Source organism: Quercus robur, chromosome 5 (genome assembly GCF_932294415.1).
Source record: "Quercus robur chromosome 5, dhQueRobu3.1, whole genome shotgun sequence".
Classification (NCBI taxonomy): Eukaryota; Viridiplantae; Streptophyta; class Magnoliopsida; order Fagales; family Fagaceae; genus Quercus; species Quercus robur.
This window is the reverse complement of record NC_065538.1, coordinates 57136836-57156621: the sequence shown is the minus strand read 5'-3', so window position 1 is coordinate 57156621 and position 19786 is coordinate 57136836. Positions and strand designations below refer to the sequence as shown.

At 30.6% G+C, this 19786-nt stretch overlaps 1 pseudogene; it reads right to left on the bottom strand.

The window, feature by feature from the left end:
* The window catches only part of LOC126726427 (uncharacterized), a 116855-nt pseudogene extending 101682 nt beyond the window's left edge, over window positions 1-15173 (bottom strand).
* Between the last annotated feature and the right edge of the window lie 4613 nt (window positions 15174-19786).

Genomic DNA, 19786 nt, shown 5'->3' with positions numbered 1-19786 from the left:
GATCCTATACATCAAGTGTTCATCCAAATCTTCATAGCAATGAAACTTAGCAACAGCACATGATATTTTAAAATTTAAAGGAATAAGCACAGATAAATTTTTGACAAATACCAGTATGAGTGATATAAGTACTAAACTTATCTTGCTTACTAGTCACAAACAAACCTGAACCTACATAAAATTAATGAAGCCAAGATATCAAAGAGAAACTTTTTTTTTCCTTTTTGAGTACCATAGGAGTGCATAATAGCATGGTGCCACGGATGAGGCTGAAAATCTAAAACTAGATGCCACTCACATGAACAGTAACCAAACTTTTTTCTTATAGGAAAGCTAATGTAAAGAGCACCATTGTTAATGAGAGGAAGCATCTGAATAGCTCCTGCATTGCTTTATATATATATATATATATATATATATATATATATATATATATTTATATATATATAAACAATAATAATAATAAATAATGCAATGAGAGAATAATGCTGCTTACTTTGAGATTATACATTCAAAAATTGTTCTTCAGTAAGAAGATATCATACCATGTCCTCACATTTGAATCGCCCCGTAGGTAAAAGCACAGAATTCTTCCCTGCCTTTGATGATAAAGCTAAACGCAAGCAACGATTTCTAGAATACGCAGCGGTGTCCACAAAAAGTTCGCTTGATGGTTCGGTGGACGTTGAATCTTTCCTCACAAAAAATCTTTCATCACTCTTCCTTGCACTTAGAATCCGAGAGCATATCTGATAATATGTCATCATATAGTGACAAGAAATGATATTTCTACAAAAAGAGAACAAAAGATTCTAGTAACTCAAGCAGAATCTATTCTAGGAGGCTAACAAAAAAGAGGTGGTGGTATTTTGTATCACAGGGATATATAACTCTCCACCCACTCTCCCATATGTGGGTGGAGCTGGAGTGTTATATAACTCATGATACAAAATAAAAAGTCAAAAAAGAGACTTCATGATAAAGACATCATAACTAAATTATATATTAACTTTATATTTCCTATGTTAATTGGAATTAATAGTTAATATTGGAAGATGCAATAAAAATTTATAATTTTAACAAGAATATATACTTAACTTCATCTTTAATTAGCAACAAAAGCAATGCATCTCAATCACTGTTAGATAAAACATTGATATGCTTCTCATGGAGGCGTACCTCGGCAACAAATGCACCTGCATGCGAGTTGTCCTTGAAAGCAGTCTTTGGTATGCAAATAATTAAATGGCGAGAGAACTTTTCTGCACACAAGAATCTCAACTATCATCTACAAAGTTCACGATAAATTAAATGCAATACAGAATTTCAAAGTTCACGACAAATTCCATGGTTGATACTGGTTCAATAAAGAAGGAAACATGCTCTACGAATTTCAAGATAGAAATGCATACAGCTTATAAAGAGCATTGATGTTCAACAGCAAAATTTCCTCTCATAAACAAATCATTAAAAAAAAAAAAAAAAAACAACAACAACAACAACAACAACTGTGACTGTTGTTCAGAAGAAGGAAAACAATATTAGCACTCACAAACTATTCTTGCAAAACATATGGCATACACTGGCATTGTCAAGGACAATAATAAAACAACAATGCAAAATTTTGTCAAAAATTTATATTCTACAATATCTTTATTAATTAAATGACTCCAATTAGACCAAAAATATTGTTCTCATCATATCCCAATTAAAACGAAAACAAATAATTCAGAACTCATCCCAAATTTATATCTCAATTCAGAATATGAGAGCTTGATTTAAATTTGCTGGCTACAACTCATCATGCAAAGAAATGACGAAGAAGAAAGGATAACTAGTTTGTGAGCAGTTCAGAAATTTTATCAGTCAAAATTAATCAGATTAAATCGTACATTATAATGTTGCTAACTAAATTTCATAATCTACATCAATGGAGGACATTACACAAAGACAATTAGGGACTTTAGCATGTGCTAGAGAAACATACCTTCAGTGGAGGAATCGAGCTCTACTATCCATTCCAGGTTTCCTTGAATGGAATATTTATCAAGTCAGGCTTCAAAAATGACTGATATCAGGAGATCAACCATTTCATCTCCATTGTTTTCTGCATTTACTCTCTTACTGAATTCTAAATCAAAGTAAAGGTGGCATGGTAAACCCTGGAAGAAGAATAGTTACAAACTTTTGGACATGACAGAAAATTTACTCACAAATTCTCACACTTTTTTTTTTTTTGATAAGTAAAGTCTCACACTATTTCTCATAGGGTTGTTACCTCCTGAATCACTTCATAATGATGACGGAATTTGGAATCCATATTTTTGTACCTGAAATTGAGCAAAACAGTAGTAGAAACACTATGAAAAGGAAAGAACCTCAAATAGTTACCAGGTGCAAATAATTATGGGGGGAAACGAACATAGTAAAGACAACCTTTGCCAGAACTCCTTATATGTTGAGACAAGGACCCTTCGTTGTCCAGAAAAGTGATCTTGATAACTAAAAACCCTAACATGTATGTGCCCTTTGGCAAACTTCATTGCTTCACCTGCCTAGTAAATGTAGCCCATATCTCCTTCCTTAAAAACAAAGGACCAGGGTAAAGTCATAGGGTAAGAAACTAAAAATTATAGAATAAGAAAGGCACCAATTGAAGGGAAGAATGGGATAGCACAAATACCTCGAGCTCAATTTATTTTGTTCACTCAGATCAACACGTATTTGATGTAATAATTGCAACAAACTGGATGGTCTCTTTGGGGGCACACCATTTGGAGACCCATAGAATACAATAGGAGAGAACTGCTTCCCAGGATTATTTTTGTTGGCTTTAATTGTTGCTGTATCAAACTGAAGCAATAAACAAATAAATATATAATTTAGTGATCCAAGCAGTAGAACAAACATCAAAGCATTAGTTTTCAACAAACCAGTACAAAAGGACTACACTTTCAGCATTCACCATTAAAGCATGAAATGAAAGCAATGCATAGTACATACTTTCTCAATGGAGAGCTGTACATCTTTTGCTTTTTTTGGTCTTTGTCCAGCTGATCCCGAAGATGGAATGCCAGGAGATGTAGAGACCTCTTGGGTTGAACTCCCTTGCTTCAATTTGTTCTTTCTTCTTTTTCTTTCTCTAAAAGCAGATTCTGAAACAGAAGTACCAAAAAATTTCTCACAATCATGAGAACGAGTCACCCAAGGAAATAATTGTCATAAAATCGCAGAAACTAAAATCCTTGAGGGCTCATTTGGACTGAGAGGGAGTGGAGGGGAGTAGAGTAAAGTTGGCCGAAAATATGCTAATTTCTGGCCAACTCTACTCTGCTTCCCTCCACTCCCACTTCCTCTCCCTCAATCCGAATGGACCATAAGGATATTGAATTTTAGACAAAATTGTGAAGTTCGAACAGCAGCATGCATTAAGACAACACAGCGGTGAAAATTCCAAAAGGTGCAAGGACTGGACATAAAATTAGAGTTCTTCTGGTAACTACAACCGACTTTCATTCCCAACTTATATACATCAAATTACCAATACATATCAACCACTTCAAGTCAGCATATAAGGCTAATCACAACATACTAATATAAATGCCATATGTACATACATAAATACATACACTTGTGCGAGCACACACCCATATATAATGCCCAATTGACACCAACATAGAGAAATCCAACATAAGGAACTTTATCTCTGCTAATTAAAATCAATGATAAACACTCAATTTTGTGAGACAGAGATAGATCAAACCCCTAATCTAGCATTGCTAGTGAACAGAGCGAATGAAAACAACAAATAAAACTAACTTAACGCACTGTTTGGTTGGCGAGAAAGTGTAGGAAAACGATAAATGTGAAAATTTGTTATGTTTTCTTGGACGCGAGAGAGAGAGAGAGAGAGAGAGAGAGAGAGAGAGAGCTTACGGGGAGGAGAGATGCCGCACTTGAAGCACTCAAACAATCGATCAACGTCGACGTCGACGTTGTCCATGCTCAATTGACCTTTTACAGCTTATAAACAATAATTTCATGTAGTATGAAAAAGTGATGTTATGAATGGACTTATATATAAAATAATGTTGTTTCAATTATAGTTCACCGACATAACCACATGGTATTTGGGATGTGTAATTGTTCTCTGCATTAAGAATGAGACATGTCATCATTTTGTATATCCACCAATTTCAAGGATCTAACTTTTTTTTATTGGTAACACATAGCAAAATGATTGACACGTGTCAATAGTTGTTTTCCATGTGATGTTTAAGAAGTGACATATACCAATAGTTGTCTACTATGTGGCGTTTGAGATGTGTAATTGATTTTTGCATTGAAAATGAGACACGTGTCACCATTTTGAGGGATCTAACTTTTATAATATACTAGCTTTTAACCCGCACTATGTGCGGGAACCTTTTTATTTACATTTGTTAGAAATAATTTTTTTTTTAATAATATGTAAATACACTTTCACCACATACTAAACACCCAACACATATCTTCATTTACAAATCTAATTACAAACACCGTAGGCAGAAACAAAAAACTAATTTAACCCAATTATTTAAAAAAAAAACCAAATCTAATACAAATACCCAATAAAGAATTTATTTTAAACCCAATACCATAATTAAAACCAAATCTAATTCAAATATCTAAATCTAAAACGATCCGACCAAGTCCACTTGAAGATGTTGATTCAACATCAGCTAAGGTAGATGAATAAAATATCCTCCTTTTGAGACAAAGTGAGAGACAGAGAAATGAAGAATTTGAATGATGTGAGATTTGTTCCTACTACCTTCCAATCGGCCAAATTTTTTTCCCCTTCTTATTTTTTGCCTATCATGTCCCTTTCATGAGGAATGAATATCGACCTTTGTAGATTTCGTTCAACCCCAACATTTATATACTGCACAAAGTAAATGTATCTTAGAACCTTGATAAGAAACTAAAAAAAAAAAAAATCATAAATGCATATAGGCCACAAAGTTTGATAAGAAACTATGTTTTGTTTAAGCTACCTTAGAACACAAATTTTCTCAACCTCATTAATTTAAGACACATATTCTCTATACACTATCCATTCAATAGATGGTTAATTCAATTTCACAACTCCTAATAAACCATACTAACTAAAAAAGAAAAAAGAAAAATCCTATTGAAGTCTAAACATATATGCATTTTTTTAACACATGACATACATACCAACCAAAAAACTACACAAAACATATTGTTTATAAACCAAATTATTAGCTGTATGTTAAAGGACAAAGAAAATGCTAATTTTGAGATTTTGCTGAGATATTATATATGAACACTTTAGTTTCTATTCAAATGCATGTTCAGTTACAAAAATGATTTCTTAATTCTTTACTATAAGTGGCTAAAGTAAGATTCTACCAAAATTAAGCACAGATATTGAAGAAAGAATTTTGTGCTTGATCTGAGCTCCAAATCACAGTGGTTTCCAAATTAAATCAAGCCCCAAAGAAAGTAATGGAGAAACAGAGATTAAAAAAAATATAGATTCAAAAAGCAAAAAAACACTGGAAAGATGTCCATGTTCATCAGTTTGAGTAGTAATACTATTGCCAAATATTTACCCTTTTTTATCCTTTATTCTCTATTGTCTCTTTCTGCATCATTATTGGCAGTATGTTTTGAGGAAGAATAAATTCTTTCAAACAATTGTGTGAACCTTTCACTTTGAGAGAGATAAAATACAATAGAAAAATTTTAAGAACATAGATAACACAATTATTTTTTCTTATAATTTTAACCGAATATGGGATCAAAAGATATACAAAAGGTAATAACAATAAGACATAAAGAAACAATAATTGTGGCAGTGACAAATTGACAATCATAATCAAATTAAAAAAATCAAACTTCTTCAATTTCCCTCTCGGTCTCTAATGGAAGAAAAAATCTGTTTTTCTTTCCTCTAAATGGTATTTTAAAGAGTAGTTTATGAGAAAAAATGTAAAAAAGAAAGACTGAAATAACGCATAACACTAATCTACCATATGTTTCTACCAGTTTTATAGTAATATTCCAAACGCGTACCAGACAGTACAACCAATGCCCAAGCAGACCTGAACCAAGAAACGCCCATACATACTAATAAAATAACCTGTAGCCAAGCAAACTGCCTATTTGGCTAATCTCACCTAATGTGTTGATAGCCACAAATATCCTACACTAATTCAAGTAAGTCTTAAATAAAAACCATACAAATTTAAAAGGAAGAAATCTAACATAAGTAAATCAATTTCAAGTAACATCAATTAGTCAATATATTTCTTCATAAGAGATTCAAGAAGCATGAAGTAATTCTACTATAAAAATTAAATCAAGCCCCAAAGAAAGTAATGGAGAAACAGAGATAAAAAAAATTATAGATTCAAAAAGCAAAAAAAAAAATTATAGATTCAAAAAGCAAAAAAACACTAGAAGCTGCCTTTTTTTTAGTACAGAAGGCTATTTAGACTCGGAAGAGGATAAAAAAAAAATTTTGATTATAGAATTTTGGAACAGAAAATTGAAGAAAAGAAATGTAAATGGAACCCTCAGTTTTATTCGCATCCTGCAAATCATTCACGATATTGATTTTGCAGTAAATTTTGTCTCAATTCTCTTTCTAATAAAAAAATCAAAACAAAAGACCATAAAAGAGCAGACAATATGAAAGGCAAATCTCAACACCGAGTCCTTTACATAACCAAAAGGCCAAAAATAAAACGCACATAATAAAACTAACAACAAAAATATACATCAAATTGAATCTCACATCAAGTATTCACATTTTAAATTGCTACGCCAGCCATTTACAAATTATTTTACTAAGAAATTACAGTATATATTTAATTTGATGCACTAACTCTAGCAACTTAATATAACAAATTCAGCAATTCAAATATTTTTGTTGACTATAACAAAGAAATTGTATATGTAAAGAACCAGTTATTGTGTAGGAGAAGATGAAGAGTTTATTGCGAAGTGACACTGTTTCAATCTCTACTACCAAAACAAACAACCCTAAACAAAATTATATTCTGATTAAAATTAGTTTTCTGTTCAGTTTTCGGGTTAATCTTCATATTTATAACCAAATTATTCATCTCCATTAAAATTATATTTTAAACAGCCATAGTATAACTGCTCAGTTTTTTATCATGATGAGGGAAAAAAATCTAATGAGAAGATTACATAGAAAATTTTAAGGGAATTTCATTGAATATATATAATGTAACACCAAAAGAACATTTGCTGTTATATCCAAATTAATAAATTCCATAAATATACCCATAAGTACAGAATGTTGACCACCAGCTTTGATGGCCCCAAAACTTAAATTCTTCATTTTGATTGAACAGTACACTCTTAATCAAGTGAAGATTAAAAAATACAAAACCTAAAAATGAGTGTAAATGTTAAAGTATGAAAATGCAGAACTGAAATAGGCAGGGAAATTTTCTAACATGTTCCCAATTTTCCTAAAGTTCCAAAAGATGCTGATAGTATGTGAGTCACAGCATGATGTACAAAAACTAATTTTCTTTTATCAAGGCCGTTGTTTTAACAATGCCAATCAATTCAAAGGAAAATATGCCATTTGTGAGATATAGGAAAAAGATGACCATAAGGAAAAAACTTAAGTGCAAAATTTGTTTAACTTGGCAGTATTAAGCAATGACCATTCACCAATTTAAACTCAAGCATCAAGAATGTTGTTAGCTACTGCAATTAGTCATATGCAATAGAACCCAACATTTGCAAACCAGAGGGCATAGAACCAAAGTCTTTTTAATCTGAAAACATAACAGAACCTACCAAAAAAAAAAAAAAAAATTGAACATGCATAACAGAATGAACAACACATTCATCAAAGGAAAAACGACATCAAAAGGGCTTAAAACAAAAAATGGAACATAATAATAATAAAAGCGATAATGTTGAGTTGAACAAAAACAAAATTTAATCAATACAACAATTGAACAAACAGAACTCAAGAAATTGTAAAAAAAAAAAAAAAAAAGAAGGGAAATTTAGGAAAAAGTAGCAGATTGGCATCAGTGGAGACAGAAAGGCATTTTAATGTTCAATACCTTATTATTCCCTATGTTCCAGGGTTCCATTTTTTAAAATCAGAGCAGCTACAAACGAAAAACTTTAAATATATACTGCAAAAACCTTTAAAACAATGGTAGAGAAGAGACGTGGGTAACGAAAATATAAAAAGGGAAAAATATTTCAACAAAAAATTCAAAACAACAAAAATGAAATGAAGGAACTTTGTTTTTTTGGCAACACATAAATCTATGTTCTTCAGCATCAAATCGATTTCAGTTTGAGAGAAATCATCAATAAATTTCAAAACCCTAGAAACGGTAATTGAATAGAAAACCAAAAAAGGGGGAAAATGCCTACCTTCTGAATTATCTGTTGTTGAAGAGCAGAGACGGGATAGATTCTAAATCGTCTGTTATTGTAGAGGACGAACGAAGATTTTCAGACTTCACTATTGCAGAGGCTTTTTTTTGTTCGTCTTTTTGATGGGTTGGAACACGCTAGTCTGATTTGTGTGTATATGGCGTTGCAGCGAAGAATCGCAAATTAGAGTGAGTATGAATCTTGATCGGGAAATACGGTTTGGGTTTTAGGGTTTGTCTTTCTTTTTTTTCTGTTTTTTTTTGTGGATAAGCGGCTTGGTCTTTCTTATAAGGGTCTGTGTTTTGTTTTTTTATTTTTGGGTGAGCGGGTTGGCGTCTGAAAAAGAGTCTTTCAAACGCACCGTATGATTTTTTAAAAGAATTACCCTATACGTGTCAGTTTTTGAAGGGGGCATTTTTGCTAACGTGTCAGCACGTGGTTAAAGGCTTCTGCTATTATATATAACTAGCTTTTAACCCGCGCAATACGCAGGAACATTTTACATGGTCAAAATTCAATCAACTTCACATAAAAATATAATAAAATACATTAAAATTCATTTGGGTAATGTTGCATATCCATTTGTTTGTCCTCTTGTAATCAATTGATTATGCTTTTTTTGGATTACCATCATTTTGAGCATTAAACTAAGTATTAAAAATTTACATCAAGTAAATTTTAATAATAACTCGATACATAATAAACTATTTTAAATTGTATGTGCAAATATTTATGATAGATATTATAAAGAATTTTTTTTTTTTTTTTTTTTTTTTAGAAAGAATATCATGAAATTTCATTAAAGAAAAATTAGCCGTAATCAGTTGAAAGTGCAGATTGAAGGTGTGAAGGAACATTCTCCTTCCACACCAAGAAACCTCTAACATATCTAACATGTTTAGCTAGGTTGTGATTGATGGAATCTGTGATGGCTTTAGCTGAGGCAAGAATATGACCAAAAGGGGAGAAAGAAACATCCTCACTAATGAGGCTCTTGATCACATAGATCATAGATCAATGTAACAACTCTGAAATCATAACATCAAAAATTGAATAAATATTCACTACATTAGAAATATTGTTAAAAAAAACCATTTACAATTTATTGAGGCTATTGTGAAGAAGTTGGAGCAATGTCTTTCATTCCTCATTTTAATTGTTTTTCAACAGCACTTGTCATTAACCTATTTTCAAAATACAACACATAACCATCAACTCATTAAAACAAACAAAACCTTACATGTAGAAAGAAAATCTATTGAGAAATAGTTGAATCACATTTATTTTTTGTTTTTTTTTTTTTTTTTTTTTATGTTTATAAATTATTATAATATTATTAATATATTGATTAAGATAAAAAAAAAAAAAAAAAAAAAAAAAAAAAAAAAAAAATTAGTGTTTAAACTTTAAAATAATTAAATATTGATTTTTTTTTTTTTGTATAGTTATCAATTATTATAATATTATTAATATATTGATTAAGAAAAAAAAAAAAAAAAAATAGTGTTTAAACTTTAAAATAATTAAATATTGATTATGTAGTGATCTAATGGAATGAGATTGGATATATTCACTTTATAAAATTAGATTGCTTGGTTTTCTAGAAATAACATATAGTAGATTTATGAGATATTTAAAATATAGGGTCAAAACGTCAAATATACAAACAACCTTGGTTCTACTCAAAAGGAAAAAAGAAGAAGAAGAAGGAGAAGTAGGATTGTTGGGAAGAAGCAAGTGGAATCTGAAAAATACTTTGAAAACGATATTGGGAGAATTCAATCAAAATCACCTCAATGACCAACATAATAATTCCAAACATTCCAAAAGAAAATACCAGCATTCAATCTTAACAAAAGTACATCACATTCACATCATTCACTAAAGAGAATGAGAGACATAAGGACTTCATGAAATAAGAATGAATGTTAAAGAAAAATATATATATCGTAAGTACTATAAACAAAAGGCGAGATTCTGGATTCCATCTTATTTTTGTTGTTGAGTTTGAGCTGTTTGTCTAAAAAAGCTTTCCTCCTTGTATCCTTGCTCATTCAGCCACATGCATAACACCCCATTTGAAATCCTTCTTTTTCTAAGAGAGATTTATAGTTACATATCATTTAAGTAAATCAAACCCAAAAATAACTCTGCTATAAGCATGTTACTGCTATAAAATGTTGAGATAGCAATGTAACACACAAACATAAGAATAATTTGAATTATAATCGATATTCACCTAGTGTGAGTAGCAACTCTTACTCCATCTAGAGCTTTGGTGTTATTATTCCTAATTGACCAAGTCATCTGTTAAATCTAACACTTGTTTTTAATTAATGTAAATCATGCATGCCAATTTTTGAATAAAATACCAATATGTTGCTCTCCATAAATAATAAATCATCAGTCCTTGGCTAGGATAAATAGAGGTACTCAACTTAAATAACTAAGAATCATTATAATGTAGGCATTGAAGATTGGTATAAAAGTCAAGCATCCATACAAACGGCACTATCTAAAAGCATAAAAAATTCATAGAATTTAAGCAATAATTGATCTTGATGATTCCTAAATCAACTAAAATGTATGTTAGACATTGATTAACTTCTAAGCAATAATGATCATTATGGTCATTTTTAGATAACTCATAATGATTATTACCTAATCTACCTAACCAATTGTATTATACATATATACATTAGAAACAACTTTTCAATTATCAATGAAATTTTCCCAAAAAATCCATCCAGGGTAACCATTAACACCATTTCAATAGATTTATTCTTCAGAACTTAAATAAGTATTACTTTTATTTTGAGAGGATGCAAGGAGAATTGTTCTGATGTTTTTGACAATGATGACATCTCTTTGAGTGTGCGCGTGTATACATTTTTTGTAATGCTTATATAATGATAAACTGTAGGTTCTAAATGAGACACTCAATGAGACTCCAAGTTGGTGTGCAGAATCAAATTGCAATTGTGCCTCCGGCAGTTATTCTCTAATAGTGAATGGATACCTTTTGTGATTTAAGTTGTGAATTACATAATAGTATTGTAAGTTTGCTAATCTTGCAAATAACCTATCACAAAACTTAATGACATTGACTTGCTAAAAAAAATTACTAAAAACCATACAATTGTAATTTTCTTTTGGTATTCAAGTAATAACTTTGGAATATTTTTTATGATACGTTACAACATAAAAGGCATTGAATGAGGTAAATAACATAATGAAATAGATAAATAGTACCTAAAAGAAGCATTAAAGGAGAACATATTACTTTATAGCACAACCAAAAGTCTGAAATAAACATACAACATCATGCCCACCATCAAATTGTAGTACTATCAAACTATAGTAAGACCAAGTATCAACATTTTCTAAAGACATATAACCTGATATTGTGGCTTCTTCAGTGTGTGAGCTCTCAATTTATAAGCTTTTGCCACCCATCATTCTCTTCCAAAATAGACCTTAAAAGTATGAGAGGATTAAGAAAAATGTCTAAAATAACTTGGTATATTACAATATAACTTAGGTAAATCATAAACTTTCATCATTCGCAAATTGAAAAGAAATCATCTCAATTGAGTTAAGTACCGCATAAAGCCTTGAATTACTGAATTTTCTCATATGATTGCATATCAGATTCTCTACTTGTCACCTCAACTTGCTGAAATTTTATGGTATTTAAATATCAGAAGTAATCCACAATTCATAGATTAGAAAAGTAAGCTAACAAATGTAATCTAAAAAAAAAAGAGCCTTCAGAACTGGTTGCAATTCCTTAAACAATTGTTTCATTTTTTTTTTCTTACTACCAAACAGATTCTCAATTAATTTTCAAGAATGGAATGCAAGATATGTGTGAATGTAATCATCATCATCATTGATATAAAGTGATACAGCCATCCATTTACGCCAATGAGCTCAATGCCTCAATCTCAATTGACATTTTCTTCCCTTATAAGTTATAGCCTTATAGGTGGAGGGATGCGTAACTTACCATTAAAACAGTGGTCCATTTTTTTTCTCTAAAATGAGGTGCCAAGTCTCTTAGCTTATCCTCATAATGTGAGTCATCCACAATTTTTTTTTTTTTTTATTTAACACCAAAAAAAAAAAAAAAAAAAATCCCCTAACTTTATGACCAAATACACTAAACTTAGGCTAAGAGTATCAAACATAAAATTCATACCCAATGCATAAGCCACTTTTGCTGGGTTTAGCAGATGCGATTGCAAAAACATATCGCTTGGGTGAAAGGCACTCACCATAGCACACCTCTTAAAGGTGTTGTCCTATATATATATATATATATATATATATTATTTTGGATAAAGAATTATCTCAGATAATTAAAATTGATAGTCCTTAAATTTTTTATAGGGATTTTGGGACTCCAAAAGACTATCACCCTCAGAACCCATGATTATTTCCTAAAATTCTTTCCAGCCATATTCAAATTGAAACCATTACACCAATCTGAGGCATATGCTCCAAACCATATAATAATACTACTTCAATCTTTAACATTTTCTATATTTGTAATCAATTTCAATAAAAATTAAATCGATGGAAAAAACAAAAGAAGAAAAAACCTTGCAGAACCATATGGGATTCGACCTTGGCTCGCATCTCACGCAGTGCAGCTGCTTCTTCCCCCATTTCCTTCAACCGTTTCTTTGTGTCATCCACATCCACCCCCTCCTGCTTTAACCATTTTTATTTTCACAATTAGCCAAAAGTAAACTGAAAGTGTACAATTTTGTAACCAAAGGCCTATTATTAACACTCAATACTTTACCTTCAGATCCAACGTAAAAATTACAGCAGCCAATTCCAAATCATGAGTTGGGTAATTTTTGTTCAAAATTCTTTAATTGTCTAGAGGCATAAGCAACCTAGCCGGTCATGTTTTTACATCCCACAAAAAATGACATTGAGAAAAGAAGGCCAACAAATACATCTTGCCTTGATTAAATCAATAACATAGCATCACATTCCTTACTTATCTTCTTCCTTATCAATCTCCATGTATTATGACTTCTAGAATAACAAAAAAAAAATGCATGTATGTGTAAGAGAAACAACACTTGGTTTCATGGGGGGTGAACAAAAAAAAAATGCATGTATTACAACTATTACTACCAACAAACCTAAACAACCACATGAACAAAATTTTGATGGTTAACAACAATAATAGACCAATCTAAAATACTGTCTCAGTACCAATACGCCAATACCAACATTAGTGAAATAAGACAGATAAACCATTTTTATTCTCTGAAATCATTTTTATGAAAACATACGCCAATTTGGTTTGGAGTGGGTGTTCCAAAATACTGTCTTTTTGTTTGATTGGGTAATTTTGATCAGATTGCATTAGTTAAAACAACAAAAAGCTTGATGTTAAGGGGTATGAATGAATCGAATAAAAGAAAAGGAAAACGCATTACTGCTCCATTGGCGTTGTTGGTGTTTTCTATGTTAACCATGTCAAGCTCCTCATACTCCTCCATCTTTGCCTCCCTCTCTCTCTCAAATATATATATATATAGAGAGAGATATATATATATATATTTGAGAGAGAGAGAGAGAGCTTAAAAGGGGCGACAGCACAGAGAATACTTGCAAGGTTATTCTTTAATCTTATTCAAATCAGAACCTAATGTAGCCCAAATACCTAAATATAAATCAATCCAACCAAGAAATTCAAACCTAAATCATATTCAATCCCCAAATTTGAAAAAAAAAAAAAAAAAAAAAAAACTTTACCGGTTAAGGTATACGCTTATCTCTGTATGCCTTACGGACTCTATCTGGTGCGTGCTGTTCCGGCAGGAAAAGCCTAAAATAAGATTGAAGAAGGAAAATAAATGTTAGAAACGGAAATACCCAATGATTTCAATCTTACACTTATTTAATCTCAATGATTTAGTGATTTCTGTAATCTTAATATCTAAAATTGAGGAAACAAACATTTTTGATAGAAAACCCAAAAACAAAAAACAAAAACGAATCAAATCAAAATCCATTCAACCAAAAAAAAAAAAAAGAGTTTTGAGATGCGTACGAAACAACCTTTCACAATTTAATTGGCAACGTGGATTAAGAATTCTAGAGTAAAACAAAAGACCGATCAGTAATTTTATCAAACAAATTGCATATTAAGTTGTTCTCCTAATACATTCAGATTTTAAATAATCCAAGGTGAATTTTGACTTTTAACCACAGTAAATCAAGGGTAAAATCCCTAATGTTACCACCAAAAAAAATATAGAGGGATAATTTGAAACCAAAGCATCCAAAGAAAGAGAATATATATATATATATATATTTTAAAAGGGGTAAAAGAAGAACCCTAGAAAATTAAGGGGAACTGCCGGTTTTGAATTCAAAAACATAGAAATATTGAAGATTTAAGATTCTAATTCGAATAGGAAAAGCAATGGTGAGGAGTTTCTATCTTTCAAACTACAAAAACATTATTTGAAGAGGAAGGGAGTACGCTGACCTTCGGTACAAAAAAAACAGAGACCATACCGGTGGAGGGCACGGTGGTCTGATGGTGGCAAAGCCTGACTTTCTTCTCAGATTTTTCTCTCTCCAAACAGACCGAAGTTCTTTCTCTACCGTTCTCTTTCTCGGTTCCCCTTTTCTTTCTACAGCGTATGTCTGTTTTGGGTTTTTATGTTTTTTTTTTTTTTTTTTTTTTTTAATAAGCGGGTTAGGTTTTCTCCCAAAACGGTGCACCGTGCGGGTTTTTAAAGAATAAATTGTAAACGTGTCAGCATTTTAAGTGGTCTTTTTTCCTGACGTGGCAGCACCTCTTTAAAGGTTTATGCTATTTATATGGCAAAATTTGCCAAACAGTGAAAATTCTGAAAAATTTTAGCCGGACAGCACGTGTTCAAACTTATTTAGTTAGTTAGACTGTTTTTGAAAGTCGAGTTTGACAAACTCGACTTTGGGCTGGAATACAGACACAATAGTGGCGTTTTTTTTAGTGGCGTTTTCTATAAACGCTGCTATAGCCACTAAAAAAACGCCACTATAGTGTCTGTTTTCTAGCCCAAAGTCGAGTTTGCCAAACTCGACTTTCAAAAACAGTCTAACTTACTAAATAACTTTGAACATGTGCCACGCGCTTAATTTTTTTCCAGAAATAGTCTGTTTGGCAATTTTTTCCCTATTTATATAGTACTAGTATGTAGCTCCATGTTACCGCACAGGAATGAATATATTATTGATCATGAGTTTATTCATGTTTAAAAGGCTTAGTTAAGTCTAAATTCATATTATTAACCAGAAAATTTCATTAACAAAACTTAGCAGTATATAGATTTTACACAGAAAGATGAACCTTGGTGATAATGTTTATCCAAAAGATCCATTCACGCTTTTGAATCTCCAATCTCTATTGGTGATTGAAATTTTCGTAGCTTAAAAAATTTAAAATTAAAAAAAAAAAAAAAAAAATCCTTAGAGTTGTACTCATTTTATAGTTTTACGATGGGTCATTTTGTAACATGATGGGCGTTTGTGTGAAAAAAAATCTCTGAAGTTCCATGGCTGATAAAAGAAATTCTCTCCAATCTCTTTTTATAGAGAGATGGGTTTGTGCGTGTTTTTATACATCCTTCATATTTGTATTATCACGAAGCAGGTCCAATGAATTTAGATTGGTACTACTGATTCCCAAAGCATGAGTGTTTAATGTGTTATTAATTTCATCTCATTGGCTTCTGCACATGATAGCAAAATTAAAAATAATTAGATTGTACACGTGTATAGTAAAATTGGAATGAAAAATTGGAATGATAATATATGGTAGTAACAACAATAGGAAAATTCAAATAAAATTGTAACAATCTAAATAAAAAATTCCAGTAGAAAGACAGGGTGGAGTGATCCACTCCAAGAAGGCAACCAAACTTGCGTAAATATAGAATAATAAACCTCTCTCCGAAAAATTTACATTGTTCATAATCTTTACTTTCACTGAACATTTTAAAAACATAGTGACTCACATCTGCCATCCAGACATCTACAGTCAGGTCCTCTCCAATTCACGTGAGATTCCATTGATCACTAAGTTCCTTTGCAGCCTACAAAAAGTATCATCCATCGGTCCACAGCAGTGCTTTCTTCATTGTTATAGGTGCCCAACCTGAACAAAAAGCCAAATATAAGAATAGTGAATTTTAGGCATAATGTGCATCTAATCACATATTAGCAATTTATAACAATGTAAAGATGCAAACTTTGTAAGTAAATAGTAAACAAAACTTAGTGTCAGAACCAAGAAGAAAGCACTTTAATCCGAAACTCAGTGCAAATGTAAAGATGCAAACTTTGTAAGCAGTTTATAACAAAGATGCAAACTCTGGCTTTGCTATCTTTTTGGAAATTATGCAATATACCCAAACCAAGTTCTTATCACCGATATTAATCTCTTTGGTTTTCACGTTTGACTACAAAATCAAGAAAAAACTTAATTAGCACATTAACCCACTTGACCCAATACATAGAAGTGGTTTTAATGAGAATGAGCCCACATACATTTAGCCACATGATGCAAAATTCAACTTCAATTTTAGATTCTAGACACATGGCACAAAATTAGAGTTCTAATTTGGAATTCAATTTCACACTCTCTCTACTTCACCTATTATTTTATATATAGATTAGAAGTATTAGATTAGATTAGTATTATGCCCGTAGGATTCACGGCTTAATCAAGATTCATGTATAAACTAAAGAAAATAAGAAAATATTTTTTAAATTAATTAAAATTAAATAATAAAATAGATAATTAAAATAAAGTAAAGAGAAATAATATTTTATTTTAAGTTATATAATGAATGCATGTGTAAGATTAAGTTTTTTTTTTTTTTAATCATATATAAGTTGAAAATTAACTATGTAACAAACATAAAAAGAGATGGCTAAAAAAATAGAAAGGGAGTCTACAAAATAATATATTAAGCTTTAAAGCTCAAGTAATCTCCACCGCATATTTAAATGAAAAAAAAAAAAAATCTTGAATTCAATAATATGAAAAGATAAAATAAAATATTTGAAAGCTTATTTAAGTGGTAACCTCAATTTAATAGTTAAGAAATAAGAAAAACCTAAATTATTAAACATTAAAAAATAAAAGTAGAGAGACTTACGTGAGAATTGATTTTTTTTTTCTTTGAAAGCGAGGGAGGAGGCACCAAATTTCATCCTATCAATATATATGTGTATTATGAAATAGAAAAAAAAAAAAAAAATCCTATCAAATATATGTGTATAATGAAATAGAAAAAGAAAAAGAAAAAGAAATGATAGAGTTAAATATCCTTGGAGAGGAAAAGAGAACTTGTAGCTTCCACTATAGGCATTCTTAAAGTATCGTTTAAAGTTTCAAGTTAAATTCTAATATAAAATCTCATCAAATTATTCCCTATGATCTAATCTCAATTTGTAAATATACTTGAAGATAAATAATTTAAAAAAAAAATTGTTGATAACCTTATTTTTAGATAAAGATAGGCATAACTGATAGATTTTTGCATAAGCAAACATAATGAAATAGTGCAAACGATTAAAATCATTCTTTTTTCAAAAGATAATGATTTAGTTTACAAAATTTATCTTTTAAAATTTACATACGCTAGCAGGATTATAGGAATTGTCATAGAGTAAATAAATAAAGATACAATTATGAAAAGTAAAAAATAAAAAAATAAATAAAAAAGGTTAAAAAGTACTTGCAAAGAAAAATGATATGAAAAATACACATGACTAAGTTTATTACCTTCATTTGTATTTCACAACAAATTTATTATGAAATAAATGTGCGCAATTGAAATAGATGAGTTTGCAGTTGAAAGTAAAAATTATTACGAAATAAATATATGACCATATGTTTATTGTTTATATGATCTTTTGCACGAATATTTGATCCTAAATTGTGTTTTTTTGCCTCTTGGTTGCTGAATTTGTAGGTCCTTCTCGTTGTTCATTCATAATGGATCTTTGTCTTAACCTTGCTTCTCTTGTTTTTTATTTAAACGTTGTTCAACCATTTAACCCATAAGGAAGAAATTTAAGCATGGCAACTACTAAAGCCAATGTACTGATAATAACAATAGTTTTTAGAGAAAAAAGAAAAAGACTTGCTTGGAGATCAATTTCTTTTTTTTTTTTTGAGAATCAAGAGAGATCAATTTCTTGAATGGAGTTTTTCTTTTGTTGGTACATATTATATATGTCACGTCTTTGCAAATTTGCAACAACATTAGCATCCCGGTTTATTGAAGTATTCATAATTCAAGATTAGTTTATTGAAACAAATTTATTATAAAATAAATGTACACAATTGAAGCAAATAAATTTGTACTTCAATACAAATTTACTATGTAAAATAAATGTATGACTATATTGGTTACCTTCAATTGTTCATTGCTTATATGATCTATTTGCAAGAATAGTGTTTCTTTGAATTTTGTTGGCTGAATCTACAGATCTTGATAGTCATAAACTCATAATGGATTTTCGTTTTAAAAGACAAATCAAGTACATGTAAAGTGTAAAAAAATACTTGCTAGTGGCGGTAGTGATGTCTTCCATGTCAAACGGCTTCTAGGAGAGGTAGAGAATTTTTTTTATTTTTTTATTTTTAATAATAAACCGAGAGAGAGACTTAGTTTGAAAATTAAAGGAGTCAATATATAATAGTAAAATATTAATATTTGGAAGTGGTATTTGATGCGGATAAGATTTCAATTGTGATCAAATTCATCTTCTCCTTTCTGTTTTTTTAATTATTATTTTTTATGTTTTATGCATCTTAGTCTTCATATAATTAGTTTTTTTGGTTGTATTTCTGTTGTGGGAGGGACGAATCTTTCCCCAATTAGGTATTGTCGGCTTTGGGAATGGGCGCAAGGCCGATGCCACCCTCATGGATTTGCTCAATCCCACATCAGGGAGAGACGCCTCCCACCCTTGCCTTAATGGTTTTTTAATGAGTCAGATTTTAGATCTTAATTTTTTAAAATTAAATTGGATGCCACGCCACTTAAAATTTGCCACATCATAACGCCGTTAGCCATGTAAGCACTAAGACTAACAGTTATTAATAGAATGACCAATTGAGTTCATTTTTTAAACTTGAGAGACTAATAGTACTCATTTCAAAGTCTTTTGCCAACACTACAACATTTTATAATCGATCACTTCAAAGACTCATTCTAGAAAAATGCAGGAAATGAAAAGAAACCAACATGCTGAATCCTAAAAGTCATTTGATCAACACTAATGTCTCTAAACCTACATCAAA